The sequence below is a fragment of the Cyanistes caeruleus genome, chromosome 2 (assembly GCF_971803275.1).
Source record: "Cyanistes caeruleus chromosome 2, bCyaCae1.hap1.1, whole genome shotgun sequence".
Lineage (NCBI taxonomy): Eukaryota > Metazoa > Chordata > Aves > Passeriformes > Paridae > Cyanistes > Cyanistes caeruleus.
In genome coordinates, this window is record NC_141702.1 from 4,784,932 (window position 1) to 4,808,205 (window position 23,274).

Genomic DNA, 23,274 nt, shown 5'->3' on the forward strand with positions numbered 1-23,274 from the left:
AAAAAGAAATCAGCTATATTAGGTCATTGTTCATTACCTGAACAGACTGCTGCTCTTAGCTATATTCTGTGTCTGAGACAAATATAATGATGTGACTCAGTTCCATAACACATGAGAAAAGTGGTGGAGCTAGATCTAGGAACCTGCCCATCAAAAAACAACAGAAATAAGATTTCAGTTTCCATAATTTTTGCTTTAATGGCTTCAGACATAGACTGGGAAGGGCTGCAGGGAGCACTGTGACTGTCTCCTCTGGCCTCTTGCATTACACAAGCCACTGAACTGAGCAAATAGATCTCTGCAGCTGGTCCCTAACTGGGGTTGAGTTTGTGTGAAATCCCAACAGCTTCACTCCTGGGGCAGAGCATCAGTACTGTGTTTATTCCAGAGCTTTTGGGACAATATCTAGGCTAGTGTTGGTTTTAGCTTAACAAGCTTAACTCTTCTGTGTTTCTCCACATTCAATGGAGAGAAACACTTTGGCTCTTCCAGCAGGGTGTTCAGAACACTCAGAGTTTGGCCTTTGCCATGAATCTTAACATTAAGTGATTTTTTTTTTTTCCTGTTTCAAGACTACCAAGGGAGTTTGTGGAGATAAGCATTTCTAGAAAGAATTCAGCCTGTTTGAATAACACCCTGTTGTGTCCTAATGACAAAGGCTTCATCTGCAAATTTCTCCTTTTTTATTCATTTTTAAGCAGATGTTTTTTAAGGGAAGAGCCAACTCATTTTCAAATTAAAATATTACTGTTGTCTATTACAATGACATAACAGCAAGTAAAACTAGCAAGAGAGTGAGCATTACCCCTTGAAATTACTCATTAAACAGCAATATCCACGTGTCTGTTGGTGGGTGTAAGCTAGTGGTTCCTGGTGGCTACTTCTTGCAACAGAATTCAAGCAGCTAAAACAACATTGGTGCTTTCACATGTCAAGCATTTGTATAAGGACTTGAGGATTTTTAGTGGAGTTGATGGAATTCTTTAAGGAAGGCACAAGAGAACAATCTGTCCAAGCAATGAAAAACACAAAACAAGTTCACCAGCAGAAGACTTTGAAATAAACCCCTCTGGATATCCTTGTGCACCCAGTAGCTGGCATAGGCAATACATTTCTCAAGTGTTAAACCCCGAATTTTTAATGGCATAAAAAAAAGCTATACAGACATCATTAATTTTCAAATAAAAAAAGTCAAAGGAAACTTTTCCACATTACCCATCCATATTCATCTTCCTACAGAAACAGTGGTCCTGGGCTGTTCTTACAGTCACAAAATTGTCTGGACCTCTTACTATAAATAAAGGAGTTTAATTTTAGTATCACACCAAAATTCCAGTGCAGGTAATCGCATTTTGCATGTCTTACCCTCCCTCAGCCCCTTCAGCTGCCTTCAGTTCCTGTTCAAATTGTGGCAGAGTATTGTCAAATATATTTAATTACTGACATGTTCCATATCTGAAGTGTCTCCATTTTCTGTCTGATGAGGAGGTGAGCTCCCAGTTTGTTTCCCTAGTTGGCTTGCTTGCCAGCTGTGCCAGGAAATTCTCTTCCACACACTCCAGGAACCTCCTGGGCTGTTTCCTCTCTGCTGTATTGCATTTCCAGCAGACATCTGGTAAGTACCCCACGAGGACAAGGGCTGGAGATTGTGAGACTTTGCTGTTTGTAGAATATTTCATCTGTCTCTTCATCCTGGATGGGTGGTCTGTAACAGATTGCCAGCAGAATATTGGCCTTGTGGGCCTTCCCCTGCCTCTTGTCCATAAACATTCAACCCTATCATCACCAACAATAAGTTTCAGATAATCAAAACTTCTCCCTAAAATTCAAGGCTACTCCATTGTCTCCTCTTCCTTGCCAATCCCTTCTGAAGAGTTTATATCATCCATTGAAGGACTCCAGCAGTGTTACCCCACCATGTTCTCATGATGGAAGTTACATCAGAGTTTCCCTGCTGCACAATGTCTTCCAGATCCTCCTGTTTGTTGCCCACGCTGTGTGCATTGACACAGATGCTCTTTATTTGGAGTAGTGATCATGCCACATTTTATGGGGAAAAGCCCTAATCCCTACGTGACCATTCTCAGGTGCCTCCACGGTTTCTAACACATCAACAGCCCTGGTGTCTTTGCTGCCACACGGATCTTCACCCCCACCTCCAGTGAGACAGCAGACTGAAGAACCTTGCTAGCACACCACCCCATGGCCACTGGCAAGTCCCCCTCAGGTTTATGTGCAGTTGTCTTGGTTTTATCCCTTTCCACCTTCAAATGCAGTTTAAAGCTCTCTCAGTGACCCCTGTTAATTCCTGTGCAAAGGACCTTTTCTTCTTTATCTCTGATCCAGCAGACCCAATGTCATGTAGACTCCTCCATAACCAAAACCCCCCAAATTCTGCTGGTGACACCAGCTGGAAATCTGATGGCTCTTCCTGTTCCTTCACTCTTCATTCCTTGCAGCTGGAAGGATAGAGAAGAATGTTACTTGTTCTTCTGATTCCTTAACCTGTTGTCCCAGCACCCTGAAGTCTCTCTTGATTGTCCTTGTACTTGTTGCAACTTCTATTGCTGTCAACTTGAAAAATCAGGAATGACCAATAATCTGAGGGTTGTAATCTTCACTGCCTCAACCTGGGTTCCCTGGAGGCTTCCCTAAGAAGTCTGTCCTGCACATTGGGCCTTCTGTTCTCTCCACAGGGGAGTCTCCCAGGACAATGAGACATCTTAGCAGGGCTGATTAACCTTGGTAACACCTCCTAATTCAATGAACCATTGTCCTGGTTTATTGTTTGTTTCCCCTTGCACAGCCCCTGCCCTGTTACCCGGGGGTGCCCGGGGAGGTGGGGCACACAGAGATGTTCCTGCTGTGCCAGGCAGGGACTGGCCACCATTGCCCCCTCTCCCTAAAGTCACTGGTGGAGAGAGGACAGAGACCCTTCACATCCTGCATTATCCTGTCCTGTCTGCAGGGCTCCCCAGCCTGCTCACCTCCAGCTGCACCTCTGCCTCCCCCAGTTCAGAGCATCGCCCTGTGCGCCTCACTGAGCTCTCTGCTGCTAATTAAAGCTGCTCACCTCAGCTCTTCCTTTCAATAATTATCAGCAAGTCCTCAGAAAACAAAAAAAAAACCCCACAAAACAAACCTCTTGACCAAAAGGAAATAAAAAAAACTGTCAGAAGGTGTTAGAAGAAACCCCTTCACACCTGGTTTTTCATGTGTGTGTGAGCCTGTTTAGCTCTATTCAGTTTTTTGTTTGAATTGTATAAAACTGTTGAAACAAAATAATTTATTAGCTCAGTTTTATTTGCAAGGAGGGTTCAGTTGCCCTTTATATTATTGTTATATCTCAAGACAATGTTACTTTACTTATGAGCAGATGTTTGAAATCCTCCAGGAGATTTTTATAAGACTATGGAAATGAACTTGGCATGGGTACCGGTCTCCCAGGTGGAGCGGGTGAACACAAGCCTTCTTAGAAGTCTCAGATCAAGGCTAGTCAGAAAGAGCAACAGAGCCCAGCCACCAAAAGCCTAGTGCTTTGGTGACTGACAGGTACAGGCTCTTTCTGAAGCATAAAAAGGAATGCTAAATGATCTCACTGACAGAATAAATCTTCTATTTGTTTGGTCTGGACCAGATGTGCTAAAGGCTGATGTGGAAATGTCTGCTGATGCCAATCTCAGTTTAAATCACAATTTGGCAGCAGGGCTTTTTTCACCCCCCTCTCTGCTCTCCCCTATCCTCTTTTATTTATTTATTTATTTATTTATTTATTTATTTATTTATTTATTTATTTTTAAAGTTGCAAGGCCACTCAACGTTCCTTAAAAAGTTTCAGCAATGATACAATAAACTGGATATGGCCCCACTTGTTTTCCACAGGACTGTGAGGAGCAGCCTTTCAGCTTTTGCTGCCTGAATAGCACAGATGCCACTGGAAAGAGTTCCAGAAGAAACTCTTGAAGGCACTGAGGCCTCTGCCCCATCCTAACACCATCTGCCCACATCTCATGATGCAGACTTGGGTGCCTTTCTAAAACATGGCCCAGCAAGAGTGGCTGAGAGAGTTTTCACTCAGTTAGTTTGACAGACCCTCGTGGTTTGGGGATGTTTCCTTGTCCACCAGAGTATTAAAAAAAAAATAATAATCTGGTTAAGAAATTTAAAATAATGAAGCACTTTAAAACCTTTAATTTTTTTTTTTTTTTTTTTTTTTAATATAACCTTTGCTCCTCACCATGCTTGGTGTAATCTTCTGTAAAAATAAGATAAAAAATTTAACTGGAAAACAACACTTCACAGACTCCTAGAATGTTTTGGCTTGGAAGGGACCTTAAAGACTAATTAGCTTCAACCCTCTGCCACAGGCAGGGACACCTTGCACTAGAACATGCTTCAAGCCCCATCCTTATGTATTTTGTCACAGAATATATGGTCAAAATGTTCTATTTTTTCCCTATAAATGAAATTTTCATAGAAGTTTATTGGAGGACATTCAAACATCAGTCAAGGAATAAAACAATGTTAAAAAAAAAAAAAAAGTGAAACATAATTGTTACAATGAGATATTGCAGATTGTTGTTATCTATTATGTGATAAATAAAGACACAAGGACCTCTGGTTTCATTGACAATTGACATATTGGACAAGACTGAGCAAGTTTGACACACCTGAGCAGAAAGTCTCTGCCTGAAAGACATTACAGTTTTCTGTTAGAACCAAAAATATGGAGAAAACAACAGAAAGGCATTGAAAGAGAAAGACATGCATGTTCAGACTTTGCTGTCTATAAAACCCAACAAAATACACTATTTGAATGATCAGATTTCACAGACTTTTTCAATATGTGGGTGAAAAAACTTCTAGATTACAATTTTCTGGTCAGAAAAAAAAGCCACTGCATTTCACCGCAGAGCAGATGCACACACACCAGCTGTACAGTCATCCGAGGGGTTTGTTCTTCTGTGCCAGAGTTTTCCAGAAAACTGTATATCCAAGTCCTCAAATTGTCTTTTCATTGACAGAAGAAGGTGGGTAACCTTCTCAAGTAAATCAGGTTGTTCATTCTTCATTGCTTTGTGGCCAAATGATGTCAATCCTTTGGTCAAAATGTGTTACAGGAGGAATTTCTGGGGACAAAAAACTGCAAAATGAAACTGAGATCAGTGCAGCAGAGATGGAGGATACAATACTATCTCAGACAGTATTCACCCCTCTTACACTGTGAGTTAGTGTAATTTTTGGTAGAATTTGAAAATTCTGTGGGATGTGTAAGGTGCCTCTAGCTGGTGAACATAATGCCAACAATAAGGATTGTTAGGAAAGATTACAGTAAAGATTGACCAAGCATCTGCAGTCACCATCTAGCTACAAGAACCTCCTTTTTATATATGTTTTAGGAGAGTCCTTAATATTTTTCAGTTTTCCAGGATGAAAATACTTCTCATCCTAGCAATCACTCTATTATCATTCCCCTGCTTCTGTACCAGCCCTCCATGTGAGCACAGTCCCCCAAACACAGCCAGGGGAGCTGTTTCTGACAGGCTGGTCAGACTCCAGAGCTCATATTGAAGATCTGCAAGTGGCACTTTTTGAGCCAGAGAGTGAATGTGCATTAGAGATTCTTGTTGACTCTTACTGTTCTCTGTTGAGAAAATCTTACTAATGGCATCTTTCTTCATATGGAGATGCAGACTCCATAAATCACCAGTTGTTTATTCTCTCCTCTTCTGCACCTACAGGAGACACTGGGCCAGGTCATGGGACACTGGCATGCTACCAGTGGTGACCTGTCCATTAATATAATTGATATATCAGAGGGAAATAAAGGTGATCCTGTGAAATTACCTAGACCTTCCTCACAGACTTTTCTTCAAAGGCATCTGCACTCTGACTGTTGAAGCAGTCTATTGTTTTGTGGGTCTGTTAGATGTGTCCTTGCTCCAGGAAAAGCTGACAGCAACAATAGCAAAAAATAGGAGGGAATATAAAGTATACTCTGTAATGCATATTTCATCAGAGCTCAGCAGCTCTTTCTCTGACTCAAAATAAATTCGCTTCTTTCACTCTGACTCCCAAAATATAAACACAACACAAAGCCTTTCCAAAATACAATCATCAAAAGTGTGAGTCCACCTTCTCAGGAGTGCTGTAACTTCAGAGTACTGTTTGCTTAGCTGGAAATCCCAAATTATATCCACAGTTAATGGAGAAGCTGCTACTTTAAATATCTGGTTTCCTTCCTCTGAATTCCAAGATCGACTTTTTCTCCAATTAATGTGGTGAAAACACGCTTTCTGTTCTTATTTAAGATGTCAAAGTGTCAGATCATTTCTTTACAGCTCAAACAGGAGACACGTGTTTACAAAAAAATAAAATAGAATAGTTGAGTCAGAGCTGCAGTTAATAATTTCAGAAATGATACAACAAGATAGAATTACTATTGTATTAAGGTCTAACATGACATAATTATGACAAGCCTTGACGAGTGCTGGGCATGACTGTCTGTCACACAGCAGCTGCTGAATCTTCACCAAATCAGTCTGAATGCAAGAAATCAAAATCCAATTTAAGCTGGACAAATTCAGGCTGAGTAAAAGACCGATGTATTTTAATAATGAGAAGAATTAGCCTTTGCAGCAAGCATTTTGATGGATAGTCTATCTCAGGAAAATTTAGATGAAGGTTTTAAAATTCATTTAATTCATTCAAGCACAGGGATATTCAGTGCTATCCAAACTAGGCAAACAGTAATTTCTTCTAATTGACAGAAAATCTACTGTTAATGCTTCTTGCACAAAGATGTCAAATATATTTCTTAAAGAAAGGTAGTTGCTATCAGTCCTCCTTTAGAATAATTAACCACTGTTTTACAGCTTCTACCTGCATGTGATTTAAAGAGACCTGCTTTGCAGTGAGTGATGACACAGTCATGGCATCTCACCCAAGCTGAACTGTCTAATTATTAAATGTGTTGTCTTTATCTATTTCTGGGTCTGGTAAATTAATTACTAAGATATAAACAGCAGTGGAGCTATGGATGGCCATTAACAAGCTGCTTTTAAAACTAGATTGTCCTTCAAAAATGGATTTTAATTAGCTGACTGGCTTTGCATTGATAAGCTCTCAGACATTCCTTAATTGTATCTCATGAGCTTTCTCAAATAAAATTATCACCTTCACAAATTTTATTCAAGCTTGGCAGAAGAATTTCAGAAAATTACAGCATGAACAGTCCTAGAGGTAGAATCTTTTTCTCCTTCGTAGTTAATCTAGAAACTTTCAGGCTACATGCATTTTCCAATTCTATGGTACTGGAGGAAAAGTGTAAGGCTTTATAGCCAAAGGGGCTATAAGTCAGAGTTATTTGAAGGATTAATATGCCAGAGGCCATCATCTTTCAATATTGCAAAATGAGTTAATGGCTTTCACTGCACAGACTATAAAACCACAAGGGATCCTACTAAATTTTGACCTTCTGTCTATCATTGGGCACTCAGTGTTACCCAATATCATACCCCGGATTTGAGTTAGTCAAAGAATTTAAATTTCAGGGTTTGTCAGGTGTGTGTCATTGGCAGAGAAAAGGAAAAGCCAAGGTGTGACCAAAACCTGAGGTTGCAAAGCATGGAAATCAATTGGATTCCCTTTTCCTACTGTACATTTGAAGATAAATTGCAGCCTAATTGTACCTTAGCAGTGAAAGGCAACCTACTGCATCCACAACCTCCAGATCTTTGCCTGTCAGACCTAAGTGGAAATTTCTTTCCTGAATACAGGGAGTGCTCTAACTGTGAAAAAGCAAAAATTGCCTGTGCCACCTTGGAGTACTGAGCACCACTATCATGGATGTCTCTGAGGAAAGTGGAGAAAAAGAAACCAGCCAATCCCAAATATATCTGGCTAATGGTGTACTCAGGAAAAATCACTCCTGGAGCCCCTCAGGCAACTGAGGCATGACACAGAATTGTTATCTTTCTTCATGAAAGTATTTTGAACATGTCAGGAACATTTTATCTGTTTATATTGCTGTGAAAGAGAAGAGACCATGCATGAGAGGGGCTTGAACCACCCTTCCCACCCTTCTCCAAGATCCTTCCAGGTCATGGCTGAGATCCAGTTTGCAGGACGTGGTGAGTAAAGACTGTGTGAACACCCACAGGGCCAAGTTTTTTCCAGACAGAAAGAAGCTTTGCTTTTCAGAGGATAGGAGAGAAAAAAAAAAAGGAGAAACAGACAATACATTGGTTGTGGGGATTTTTTTCAGAAAGTTCTTGGTGTCAGGGTCATGAGGGTGATAGGTCTTAATGGCCCAGACCAGACTGGACCTCCACCCTTTTTACCTGTGGATGTAGCAGCCTCATCTAAACTCAGACTTGTGCTTCAGTCCATGTTTGACTTAAGCTCTAGTTTTGCTGTTCTCCAGTCCTGACCCTGATTCCTGGATGGAATTTGGACCTATACTGTAGCCTTCTCCTCAGATCTGCGTTTTGTTTTGTCCCATTTGGATCCTGACAGGGTCCCCTGGAGGGGCCATGGACCCTTTTCCTGAGTGCAAGTGGTCAGCTATTGGAATAAGGGGCCAGAGAAACCAAGAAATCTTCATCCTTGGGGACAGTCAAACCTCACTGACTGAGCTCAAAGCTCACTGACAGGACCTGAGCTGACTGGGGGAGGCTCTGGCACAGGATGCCCAGAGAAGCTGTGGCTGTCCCATCCCTGGAAGTGTCCAAGGCCAGGTTGGACAGGGCTTGGAGCAACCTGGGATAGGGGAAAGTGGCTCTGCCCATGGCAGGGGCTGGAATGAGATGAGTTTTAAGGACTTTTCCAACCCAAACCATCCTGTGGTTTTGTGATTCTACGCAATCTAATTTGGCCCCGCTCTGTCTGGGGGACTGGACCAAGTGAGTTGGTACAGAGGTTGTTTCTAAACTGTCTTATCCTGTGGCTAGAGTTAAATCCTTAAAAAATTAATTAGCTACAGAAACTGCACAAGTGAACAGCACAAATGAGCAGCTGATGTCTGAAATCACAACAGAATGTCAATTCTCCCCGTCCTGTTTCTTCTCTCTGCCTTTATTAGCAGGGGCTGGTCTCTCAAAATGGAATTATTTCTCAGGAGCTCCTCTGTTCCTTCTGTGCCAAGAACAAAGGAAAAAAAAAAAAATTTAAAATGAGTGTGATGTGAACAGGATCATTGCAAAGTAAAATGTTTTTCAAAGTTTCCCAGGAGGTATCACTGGTTTTTTAGATCCATCTGGAATTGAGTCATTGTTACTTGCCAGCTGCTGCTGGGACCTTCCAGTTGTTTCTTCTCTTCTGGACACAACATATAGTGGGAGCAGTTTTTGCTGCTGATATAACTCTGAAGGACAGCCACATAAGCTGGGAATACAGGCAGCTTTTTGGTTCTGCTGTTGAACTGGACCAGATTTATTAAGTACTCTCATGGCTGCTTGCAGCTGGGGTAATTGGAGGGTACAATTTCTGAAATTCCAAGCAGAATACAGACAGTGGAAGACTCCCTTTGCTGCACAGTCATAACAGCTTTATTTAAAGTTACAGGCTCAATTTTGGAGGGCACATATGGTAGGCTTTATATTTTATTTTATGCTCTGAAAGACAGCCTCTAAAGGCATATAAATTTCCCTTCAAAACACATTTGATTTAGAAAATAAAGAATGAGGACTTACAAACTCTAGATATTAATCCTCACTATCTACCAGATTGACCCTGATATAGAACCAGCAAGAATCAAACAAAATTATTTCTACTCACCTGTTTAAGCATCAGCAGAAATATTTTGCTGCCCCTTGCAGTGTCTAAATTTGGATTGCTGGCATACTCTGTGTCCCTCACTGCCAGGAGAGAAGCACTGCAACTACAGCCTTCGGCAGGTGCTGAACTTGAGCACTGCAATGACTCCCCACTGCTTGTGATCAATTGTGTTCCTCAGCAGTGGGGAGTTTGACTAACACATCACATTCCCAGAAAGGTGCCTTATTCCTTCTTAAGTTTTCTGGAAAGTGATTTGAATCACACTTCACAGATATTTGAAGAGTTTTCTGAACACTGTTCAGTTTAGTTGCCTCAGACACCTGCGAGCTTAAGGTAAAGAGAAACAACAAAAAAAATTCAACTTAAAGCAACTGTTTGGGAAGCAGCTGTTAAGATGCTTGTCAATGACAGGGTTGGAAAGTTAGTAGACATAAATTTTTAGAAGAAAAATCAATGGACCCCTAAGGTGTATTTTCCTGGGTGTCTTAAAGCTAGTCCTGCTTTGCACCCCATATTGATGCCTCGGAGGTTTGGCCTTTTAGTATCACACAAATCTAAAAGAAATGTGATAACACTGAACATGACAATGTGTTGCTAAAAACAAGCTGCCAAGCAGCCTAAAAAAGCTGTCAGACTACCTGTCAATAAATGTGCATTGTTTGGTGAAGTGGATCCCAGCTGCAAATTCTAGGAGATGAGAGGGCATTGCACACCCCGCAAAGATTCGCTCTGTCCCTACAGGGTGTCAGGACAACGAGGATGCAAACAGACTGAGGGCATCAAAAGGAATGCCTCAGTGACATTATTGGCCTTTTTGGTGCATATTCAACCACGCAGCATCTCAAAACTTCTGTCAAATAATGAATCAAGACATTAATAATAGGATGAAGACTTTTGACCCCGGGTTATTGGTCTGAACCTAGACAGGTAACAGATTTTGAGATGGGGACCTATTAAGTGATTGTCATCTGGCCAAAACAATAAAAATGAAAGGATATTAAGATCCAGGAGTTAATTCTGTGACATTCTTAAATCAAGGATTTGCTTCAGGGAGTAAGGCAGGCTTTACCAAAGAAGTGCATCATGATGTGATAAAAAAACAGGTTCACATTCCCATGGCATTTTGCATATTGTTAGCAATTTTTGATGTATTGTACACAGCAATACATCAAAGCACTGTTGTACAAGGTAACCACCCAAATATTTAGTTCTGGGTAGAATTTTTCAGACTGTGCTTTCTCTTGTAATATTAGGATTATGGTATTCATAGAACCATGGAATCCTTACTTTTAGAAAAGTCTTCTAAGATTATCAGGTCCAACCTTTGACCCAAGACTACGATGTCACCCAGCCCAGAGCACTCTGTGCCATGTCCAGTCATTTCTTCAATGCCTCAGGGGTGGTGATTCCACCACCTCCCTGGGCAGCCCATTCCAATGCCTGACCACCCTTCCAGGAAAGAAATTCCTCCTGATATCCAGTATAAACTCTCCCTGGTACAGCTTGAGAATCTCTTCTCTTGTCCTGTCCCTTGTTCCTTGGCAGCAGAGCCCAACTCCCCCAGCTGCTCCCTCCTGTCAGGGAGTTGTGCAGAGCCAGAAAGGCCCCCCTGAACTTCTTTTTCTCCAGGCTGAGCCCCTTTCCCAGCTCCCTCATCATTTCCTAGTGCTCCAGCCCCTTCCCCAGCTCCACTCCCTTCCCTGGACAGGTTCCAGCCCCTCAATGGCTTTCCTGAATTGACAGGCCCAGAACTGGAGCCCATTTTATCACTCTCCATCCCAGTCGACATCATTAGCTCAGTTAAATCTGCACTGAATTGTTTACCAAAGTGCAGACAAATGCAACTGAGCTTTTTCCATGCTCACATCTGCCATAAAACTCATATAATTCAGTGAAAATAGACATATCCACTGGAGGAAGTTTAAATAATATGGTTTTCATATCTTAAATAAGAACAAAGACAGACTGGCCATAAAACATTTGAAAATCTTAGTAGTGTCTACATATAAATAAATATGCTCAAAATATTTTCAGTGAGTTGACAGAATTTGCATCTGATTGATATCAAAAAGCTTCAGTTTTCTTTTCTTAACAGTACAAAGAAAAGAAACATCTAAAGCAAAGCATATTGGGCCTGTAAGTTTTCGGTAAAGATGTGAGAAACTTGAGATTTGTCTAAATCATTTGGAATCAAATGGAAAAACATATGTCCCTGTGTAAGAGACAGAGGAACACTTCAGAGGCTACTCCAAGGACAATGTCTTGCTTGAGACTGGCTTGGTCTGTCCTCACTGAGAGGGAGACACAAGCAAGAAAAAAAAATCAGAAAAGAAATGACTGAAGTACTAAATATTATGCATAAACAGCTGAATAAGGGAACATGGGAAGGACGTAAGTATTTTGACATATAAAAAAATGAATGAACTGAGCAGAAATGTTCTATATCTCGGAATTGCTTCTCCTTTAGCCACATTTTTTTGTCCTTTAATCTCTCTGTTTTATTTCTTCTCATTGGTATGACTTGTGGAGAAGAAGGAAAACCATCTTCCCAAAATGTGATTTTTTCATGGGAATTACTGTGTGAATCATCATCAGGCACCATTCCTGCTGCAAATACCAGGGGATCAGAGTCATAGACTGGTGTGGGTTGGAAATGACCTTAAGAATCTTCTGTTTCCCACCCCTCTGCCATGGGCAGGGACAACTTCTGCCAAACCAGGTTGCTCAGAACCCAAGCATGGCCTTGAAGACTTTTAGTGACTGGACCTGCACAACTTCATATCCATCACGAAACAGGACTTTTCCACCTTCTCAGCATTCTCTCTCACCTCTTGCCAGTCTTGCAGGTACTGGTGGTGATTTTCAACAGCACCTTTTCCACTGGAGTTCCAGAGAGTAGGAGGGAAAGAGTGAGGAGGGAAGAGAGCTGAGGATTCCTGTGTTTAGCATTATCCAGCTACAAGATCCTTCTGAAGAGTCGTCCAGACGTGGTGGGCTTTTTGTCATCTGAGCGTTTCTCTGTGAGCTGACAACTGAACCTCTGTCTAAACACAACACATGGCAAATGGTGAGGCAGAGAAGTGACAGCTCAGTATGAAGTCTCAGTGCTCAGATTTTTCATTTTCTATTCAAATCACTGTTTACAAGCTTCTCAAGCAACAGTTCCAGGATGCAAAATGGCATTCACTGTCCTCCCTCTCATTTGGCTTGGCAGAATAAAGGTCACGAGTGAGTCTGTCAGACCGAACGCCACATCTTCTGCTCACTGTGACAAACAAAGAGCTAATCTGATGCTGTAGGCTCTGTCACCTCTATCAAATCTCATTTTTGTCTTCAGTTTGTTGGCAGTTTCAAATGGCTGCTTTTCAAAAGGTTCTCTCCTGAATATGTGAATTTGGGGCTTTATATCTTTTTTCTCCTGAGATGTTGACAAGCCGCTTAGAGCACGGACTAATGATTAAATCTCCTTTTCCAGTATATCATGTTTTTGCACCAGTCTGGTTTGGAGGGGGTTTTTTCATGTATATACTTATTTAAACAGTTCAACAGTGCAACATTTCAAGGTGTTTTTTGTTTCAGCTTTTTTTCCTTCTTCTTTTTTCTTTGTAACGCAAAAATGTGAAATTAAAAGTCAGCTTTAACTTTAGTGTTGCAACACAGTTCCTTTCAACTCGCCTCAGTCCCATGAGTACCCTGTCACCTTAATTTCTGTTTAGAGGAAGACAGGTTTGTAGCACACTTCTTAGTAATTCATCTCTGAAATAAGGTTGACTTGGGGCCTCGTGTCTATCTTGAAGTATAATAGTGTCATTTACTGTTAAAAGTGGCATAAAGAGATCCTTTCTTTTGTCACATTTGCAGTGTCTCCATAGAACTAGATATTTTTCTAAAGCTTATGAGACTGGGCCCTGATCCTACTAGTGATTTCTGCAAGGGAAACATTTTGAACCTGAGACCTTTCACACCATGGCTCTTAGAGAGAAGAGGGAGAGTTTTTTACAGCAGCCTGTGGCTTTTGATACTTGATAAAACCAGCTCTTACTTGGGAATCTGAATTTTTTCCCCTTTCGTTCTATTTGGTCCCTTTGTCTTGAGAATGAGTTTATTTTTCACTATTTTTGTTTATTTTGTTTTGTTCTGTTTTGTGATGTTTTATTTCATAGAACCATAGAAACACAGAATGGCTGGGGCTGGAAGGAACCTTAAAGATCATCTCATGCCAATCCCCTCCCATGGGCAGGGACACTTTCCTACTAGACCAGGTTGCTCCAAGACACATCCAACCTGGTCTTAAATGCTTCCAGGGACTGGGAGTCCACAACCTCTCTTAGCTTATTTTTGTTTAGTTTGTTGAACAATTTTTAACTCAGATATTTTAATTTCTGTGTGACTGATACTTCCTTGACCACATTAACATCATTGTCACCCTCCAGATCACAGTGTTACAGCCATGCTTTTATTACAAATTTGATTGCTACTGATTTTTTCTCTAAAACAGGATATTGTGTAAGTCAGAGGAAGACTGACATCTTTATGAAATCTGTAGTTGATACACTATCTTACCTTTCAGCTGCAACACTTCCCAGATTTAATTTGGGTTATACCCCTGCCACTCCCCAAGTACATTCCAATTCTTTAGTGTAGAGGTGAATCCAAGATGATTCCCATTGTTCAGTGGCTCCTTGACATTTTCACTGAGGAATACGACCATGGGAAACAACATTAAAAACGTTGGATCTTCACTCTTCCCCACATCACACACAGACATGGCAGTGTTAAAACACATCTTTCTCATTACTGGTGCACAGCTGACAGTTCACAGCTGAGTTTGCTGCAGGAACATCATTTTATTTCTGTGCATCTTTGTCATAATTACCAACATTCAGAATCAAGAGTGTCAGACTTTACAAAACCAGCCTTTTTCCTGTCATTTAACTTCCCCCTCAGAACTTGTGTAGAAACCTCATTTTTGCTGTCAAGGTTCCTGTCACACAATGAGAGGCAGTGTTTCAGGAGTCCTGGTTGTTTGTTGCCTCAAACTAAAGAAGCAGCTTTTTTTTATCTAGGTCTCCCATCCTTTATTTCAACGATTTCCTGAGATACACAGGACAATTTTTCCTGCTTTGTGTTTGGTTTTCTGCTCTGAAACACTCCTTGAGAAACTCAGTAAGTTTGTCATGGAGTGCTTTGCCTACCTTGCTGTTATGGTAGAAGAAGAAGATAAAGTGTGAGCTTTAGGAGCACCAGTGCTGTTGCTAAACAAAATAAAAGAGTTTCCTTTGACTTTTTTTTTCTGTTTTTCCCTCTGGAGAGACTGAACTTCTAACTTCACATGTAGGGAGCAGACAATGTTTTTACTTCTTTCTTCTTTGCTGGTGCTTCACATCTTCCATCTTTTCTCTTGCCTTACTCTGGCCTTTCTATTTGTTCAATGCTTTCAAGTTCACCCTAAAATTAAACTAGACAAACAATGTGGCTTCCCTTTTTTTTTGCAGACAACCTTGTGCTTGTTTGCCATGCCTTCCCCTTGCAACCTATGGAAAGTTTATGATGCAAAATTCCAACCAAAAAACTGTCTCCTCCTCTAATATAATGAAAATTTGCTCTTGAATGATGACTGTTGGTACTGGCTGATATTGAGTAGATTTACATGTGCGTGTACACAGACACACACACACCACAGGGAAATAAATTACACTTTGTGTAACTACACACATCTCAGATTGTCAAACAAATTCTTGTACCTCCTCAGACCTGTACTTGTTTCAGACTATTTTAGTTCTCATTTACACTATGGATATTTCATATTCCTCTGTCACTGTGAACATAAATTTCAGGTACCAATTGCTCTAAAGCAATTGTTGAACAATAATAGAAATTGCTCAACTATGCTTCTAGCATGGGATGAAGTGAGTACAGTGGAAATGGCAAGCAGGGCCATTTATTTTTCTTTATAGCCAAGCTGGCTCACTCATCCTTAGTTTAAGTGATAGTTCAAGCTGTGAAATAGTTGTTAGGACACTCATCATTTTTATTACATAGGAAATGGTGCCTTTGGTTAATTGGATTTGGAAAATTTGCTGAGCATTCAGGTGAACCTCCATGAATCCCAGTGATATTGTGATAGCCCACAAATCTCTGTCAGCTGTTGACATTCTAACTAAGCCTTTCATTTTATGGAGGTTTGAGCCAGAGTTGTGAAGAAAAAAACCTGTCCATGAAGTCTATTTGGACTTGATTACTGTAGTATATTTTACAGGGAGAATGCTGAGATACTGTGGTCACAAATACATGTTCATAAAATACATAACAAGATTTGCTTTTTAGATTAACACACTAAAAGTCCTTCTCTTAATATTGAGTGGCAGAAGAGATCACTTGTAGATGACTCAGCTGTGTATCAGATAATCAGCTTTCAGTAGTCTCATTCAAGAGCTGTCACCCTCTCTGTGTGTACTGTTCCTTAATCTGTCCCTTTGAATCCCCTTTGCCACTTAACAAAAAAAACCCCAACAAAATTAACAAACAAAAAAACCCCAAAACACAACCCAAAAACCCACAGAGGAAAGAAAAAGAAAAGATAAAGAAGAAGAAAAAAAAAAGTAATCACTGCAGAACTTGATTTTCCAGTTTGTCCTTCCAAGATTTGTTCTGGAATGCTTAAATGGCTTTTCGAACAAAGATTTCAGTGTGTACTGTTCTGTAAAGTCTGACACTCTTGATTCTGAATGTTGGTAATTATAACAAAGATGCACAGAAATAAACAATAATAAACTTCAGGGGGTCTTGGATGAAGACTTTAGAGACCAGTGCTCAAAAACAAAGGGCAGATGTGACATTTTGGGACATGGGTTAGTGTTGGACTTGGCTGTCCTGGGGGACCAGTTGGACTCAGTGGTCTTAAAGGTCTTTTCCAATTTAATTCTCTGATTGTAACAGTGTCTCACAGAACAGCAGACACAAGTCTCTTTTTCCCCCTCTCACAATAATGAAAAACAGTCCTAGCAAATTATAAAAACCTTCTACAACTTCCCAACTATTCCAACCTGGGGAAACTGGGGAAAAGAAGCTGTAGCCTCCTAATGAGGCAAACAAAAACAAAAGAAGCAGAGGTGAGCGAAATTCTTCTCCTCATTTTAACACACCTGATTATTAGTGTATGACTGAGTTCTCTACCCTATAAAAATGACATTTTCCACAAGACAAATGGGATAGTTTAAGCTACCTTAAATCACTCAACCTGAGATACATCTGAAATGTTAATTAAGCAAGTTTTTTATCCTCACCTCTGCTCTGCTGGCTTTAGTGAAAGCTTGTCTGCCAGGAAAAACTCTCTACAGGTACCGCCAATTCTGTTTGAAGCTGGTGATCTGGGTTTGGCTCATAACATTCACAGTAGATTTACCTGAAAGATCAATAAAGGCATGTTCAAAGCAAGATTGGCTTCATAGAGCCCAGGATTTTATTAATTTATATAAACTTCCTAAAACTTTTGCGATAAAGAAAAAGGGAAAAGCTTGAAAATATTCACAGTATTGTACAGCAGGGTAATGAAAATGGTATGGCAAAGTTCTGGAATTAGTTATTTTTTTTTTTTTTCAAAAAGCAGCCCTCAAATATTCACAGATGAAATTTTCAAAAGTAGGTGGAGTTTTCTGATGTGGCATCTCAATATGTCTTCATTTTCAGGGGCTTGTTATCCTCTCCTTAAATTATCTCAAATTATACAAAGAACCCCAAAATACCTCTCACAGTTTTCCTCCCTCAAAAATTTTTATTGTGAAAATCCTTGGCTGAAAATTATCTCTTCTGTCATTGGTAACATGAGATAGATCTCGGTAATGGAAGAGTTCTGAAGGCAATTCTCATCCCCAACAATTAAATGAAATAAGATTTCTTCTTTCTTTTTTTCATGGTGTATAGTTTAGTAGAATATAAAATCAGAATTTAAAAAGCAATCAAGCAGCCAGCAAGGCTTTGATCTTTAAAATGCTGGAATTATCTTTAATCAGAGGAGATTTATAAGTAGTAGTTGAATTAAAGGTGGAATTACTGTCTGGCTTTGTTCGTTTAAGTTTTGCTGCTCTTCCCACTAACAAAATTTTGTCTCAAATATCTCCTGTGTCCTTTGAGAGGGATTTGTAATAGGCAGTCCTCACCTTTAGAATTGGGTTAATCTTCCAGATCTTTAGTGGCAGCACTGTGAGTAAGCAAAGCACTGAGCTTGGAGATACTTACCAGTGAAAGAACATTTGGAATTCTGGGAATGGGTTTTCCCAAATCCATGGTGAACTGCCACAAAGAGCAAAAGAGACTAAGCCTGGGTGGAGAATTCTTTTTTTTTTTTTTTTTTTTTTTTTATGTATGCTCTGAGGGAAAAGAAGGCTATTATCTCTAAAAATTCCACTTCTTCTGGTTTTACTTGTTCTTGCACCCTTAATGATTCTTATAATGGAGGAGGACTTGTTTTTGTTGTTGTTATTGCTGCTTTTTAATTGGAATAAATATATTGAAATGCTTAAAATAGGTTAAAAGTTTTGTAGACAATGATGTTTCCTTTATTTTTTTTTTCTTTTTTATTCTTTTTTGCAAGTCTGATGGGCAATTTGAAACTTGTGAAAGTGTTCCTTTCCAGGAGATGAAAAAGAGAGGAAAAAGGGTGTGCAAAGCCCATGGACTCAGGTATCACCAGAGCTTTCAGCTGCAGCTGAGCTCTCTTGTGTCTGCTCTTGCTACCCAGGTCAAGTTTGTCACTTCAGCAAGGACACATTCAGTCAGAAAGACTTATTTCTATCCACAAAGAACAAAATTGGTTTTTATGAGTGTCTTTACAGGTAGCCATCCCCACACTAAAAACAGAGTTTGAAAAAATTTTGATGCACTTTGTCAAATTTTGAAACAATAGGTGTTCCTAACCCCATCTGAGAAATTTAATATAATTTCAGCAGAAATACCAAATAATCTCAAAATGATGGAGTGGACACATATAAACAGAGCCTCCATGACTTTTCCCCCAGAGTGATAGTGATGGACAGTGCATTCTCCATTCCACACAGAGGGATCAGTTTAATATATTTTGTTGTAGCATTTGCTGGCACAGTTCTCACACCACTGAAAATCTCTGTAGTCTCTGAGTTCAAACTCAACATGGCAAAGGTTGGAAGAAATTTTTTTCTCAATTTACTGAAACCACCATGATGTGAAAGACCAAAAATGACCAAGGGAAGCCATGAACTTCATTGCCTTTACAGATTCTTCATCACCTTCCTTCCAATCCAACCTGAAAGAAAAAAACAAAACAAAACAAAACAAAATAAAACAAAACAAAACAAAACAAAACATAAAAAGCTTCTGCATGGGGTGAAGTTATAGGAGGAACTGTTTTAAGAAAGTGTTCAGGGATGTCAATTAGCCTGTGAAGTGATGTGATGTGGAGAAGGGAACATTGAGACAGGAGGTTACATTTCCCTTTCATTTGTTCTTTTTTTTTTTTCAGTTTCCAAAGAAGGTGCCAGGTGTTTGTTCACTTTCCAACCCCTGAGAACCAAGCTTCGAACCTAATCCACTGAGCCCTCTGCTAACTCAACCCTGCTGGATTTATCCTGCCTTACTTAGCACATGCTATCTGGATACTTTGACTGCTTCAGATGATTATGGCTGTAATTCTTTGTGGGGCTTTGCTGCACCATAGCAAAGAATAATAAGACCCTAAATACAAAATGAAAAAAAAAATAAAAAAAGAAAAAAGAAGAAACAAAGAAAACCCCACAGCCCTCATCTGTGAATAAAGGTTTTTATAAGCAGCAACAACATTGCATTCTACCAGTGTTCCTTCTGACAGTGTAACACTGGAAGAATAAGTATTCCCATTGCCCCTTTGCAGGGAAAGGTCTAGCTGAGGCACAGAGAAGAGCAGTTTAACATTTCTTGGTTTTCTTTTTATTTGTGGGTACCTGGGATTGGTGCTCTTGTAGGTGCAAAGTAGGGCAGTGCAACCCACAGATGCAATTTTTACAGAGAGAGACCCAAGAAAAACAGTCTTAATAGACATCCAAAGGAAAGGGATAGCTAAAGGTCCCTTAAGGAAACACAGAGACATATTATGACTGAATTCTGATAAAGGTGTGAGTCAATCAAACTCCTGCTTCTGTACAAGAAAAGGAAAATCAGTATGAGGTTCCAATGCCTGCTGCTTTGGATGAACAGGCATCTTTATAGCTTGTATAAATACACTTGTTGACTCTCAATATATCTATAATATTCATATTACAGTGTGCTGGAAGATGTGGCTGAGAAAATAAAAACAACACAGGAAAAGAAAAGTGAGGACAAAAGAATGGCAATTTTCAGCTCACTGTGGGTTTTGTGGGTCTGGAAAGGGGAAGAGGATGGAAGAACATTTTCCAACCACCAATGATGCCCTGTGGAAGAGATCACTGCAGAGGACAGATTGATTCCATCAAGTTTTATAGTCTAGAATAAGGGTTCATGCCATGATTCATCTCTAATTCTCATTCCTTGAGGTTGGCATGTGTACAACATATTTCTCAACATGTTGGCTTGAGAAAGGGGAGAAGAAAAGGTTACATTTTTTATTTCTAAACTTTTGGACACAACAGGGTGTTGAAGGAGATCAAAGGAACGGAACCCCTCTGCTCTTGAGTCAGGCTGGGAGAGCTGGGGCTGTTCAGCCTGGAGAAGAGACAGCTCCAGGGAGACCTTGGAGAACATTCCAGTACCCACAGGAGGCCTACAAGAAAGCTGGGGAGGGACTTTTTGCAAGGGTATGTAGTGATAGGACATAGAAAAATGGCTTTAAGCTGAAAGATGGTAGATTTAAACTAGATATTAGGAATAAATTCTTCCCTGTGAGGGTGGTGAGGCCCTGGAACAGGTTACATGAGAAGTTGTGTCTGCACCATACCTAGAGGTGTCCAAGGCCAGGATGGATGGAGCTTGGAGCAAGATGAACTTTAAGGTCCCTTCTAAGCCAGGCCATTTTATGATTCCATGATTCTGTGTCTGTGGTGTAAAAGGTATTTCAGGGTTCTAGTGTTCACTTTGGCTATTTGGTGACCCCACTGTCTGTCCCTTGTCTGCATATTGCTGATGATTAATGTTATTACAGTGACTCCCTCAGCTCATGTGAACAGCTCTTTCTGAACTGATCCTCCCATCCATTTCTCACTTCCCAGGCCCTATTTATCCACCAGCCAATAACACAGAAAGGGGTTGGGCACCATCCTGTCAATCCTGTGATTATCTTGACTCTCCTAAGTGCTCCCAGCCATGGTTTTGGTCCTTGTTAAGCAGCACCCACGCGGACAGTGTCTGCACGCTGCTCAGGGGTTCACACAATACAGGAGCCCTTCCCGAGCAGCAGGTGGGATGCAGCCACTCTGTTTTTGGGAGGAAGAGTGTCTAAGCATATGGGTACAAGCTGTCTCCTCCCAGCTGGCCTTACAGACAGAGAAGGAGCCCTGGCCCTCTTTGTTTAGCCATGTACAGAAGGACAGAACTCTAGCAGCAAACAATAACTTGGGGAGCAGATGTGGTTTCTTAACGTTTAACTCATTGTCACAGTTTCTAATTAGATGTTTACAGTTTTGGTTCTGAATGCTTATAGTTGGCTATATCCCTTTTGTAAAATGAAAAGAAATGTTTCATTTTATGCAGAAAATATTCAAACCATTATCTGTGGTTATATTTCTGTGGCTCTGCATCACTGCTCTCTTAAATGTATATATTTCTCACAATCATGTTAGTCCTTAAACTCTGTGTATTTTTTTTATCGTGCTTATACCACAAGGGAATGTGCTTATCAAAATGGAATGATTGTCTATCTTTCAACCTTTTCCAGGAAAATATTTATTTTCTTTGTTTTCATACTTTCCCGTTGTCCTCCCACCCTTGTATAAATCTTCCTGTGCAACAAAATAGTTGACATAAGTATAACTGCTATACATAATTGATGTCTTCTCTGTTTAATAAATAAAGTGTCTGTCATATGGGGGGCAAGTTTTCTGGTTTTTATATTGTGTGGATGAGTGGTATTTTTAGCTTCTGTCCAGGGGATGGAAAATTTTGATAATTTCTGGAGAAGAAATTGTTCCTTTGTAAAGTAAATTCTGGTTAAATATATAACTGATTTCTCCCTTACAAAATAAACAGTATGAATGATCCCTTAAAAACTCTTATCTGTTATATGTCAGACTTCCAACATTGTCAGACTTGATCCACTGTTTGTTTCACAGTGGCAAACAATGCTAATAGAAAAAAAAATAAAAGAAAGTTTTCCTGCTGTTAATGAGACAGAGGTGACTGTAAACAATAGATGCCTTATAGCTATTCTCAAACAGGAATCAAAGCTGTAATTAAATATAAAACACTGTCAATGATAGGCTCTTTAATGTAACATTTCTCAGTTGCTTTTTCTCTATGAAATAGCTTCACTTAGACAAAAGCTGAGAGTGACTGAAACAAGAGAAGAAAGACTTGTGCCGAAAACTGATTTCTTGTTGCTCATGACATAGCAGTCCTGTATCTTCAGCAGGAAATATTCCTGACTGGAAGTCAGAACATAGCTAATCACAGGATTTCAGTGGCATCTGTGAGACTAAATGGTGCCATGTGAAGGTAGTTTATTCCTGGATGGACATAGGTGACATCTCAACCCCTGGAAAAGACAGATCCAAACTGCTTTTGCTCCCTGCTCTGTTCAGAACTTGGGCTGTCTATTCCCTGAGCTCAGGCAAGGAATAAGAGAGGAAATAACTTGGGGAAAACTGGTGAAGAGCTGAAGCTGTTTTACCCTTGCAATTTCCAGTTGTTTTATAACACAGATGTGGCTGTTGGATGGATGGCAGCATCCTCCTAAAGCCTGAGGTCCAGAGAATGCTGCTTCATGAATACACAGAAAGGAGAACAAAGTACAGGGAGTACTGGAAGGCAGAGGCAACTCTCATGCAACTCCTGCCTGAGCTAATCAAAAGGATACAAAAACCTCTGCACAGTCCTTGATCAGTTGTGTGATGCCTCAAGCCAGAATCTGGCCTATGTGTGTAAACAAATAGGAAGCCCTGAGCAAGTATGAGGAAGTAGGCCAGAGGATTTAGTATAAAGAGCCACAGTTCTTGTGTGGTGCCATTTAATTATCTTCTGGCATCATTTTCCATTCACAAATCAAAAGTAAACTGGTGCTGTAAGAACAGGTCAAAATCTAGACCACTAAATGTGGGTATATAAACTCACTATAACTAATTCATCAGTTTTGGGGTGGAACAGCAATTAAATCCAAGGTTTTGCTACATAAAATAGAAAAAAAAATAATTTCACTTAAAATACAGGAGGAAATAATCAAAAGAAAAATATCTATTCTCAGTTTACTCAGAGCAACTCTACCACAGGAGGTGGTGCAGTACTGGAATGCTGCCCAGGGAAGCTGTGGCTGCCCCATCTCTGGAAATGTCCAAGGCCATGTTGAATAGGGCTTGGAGC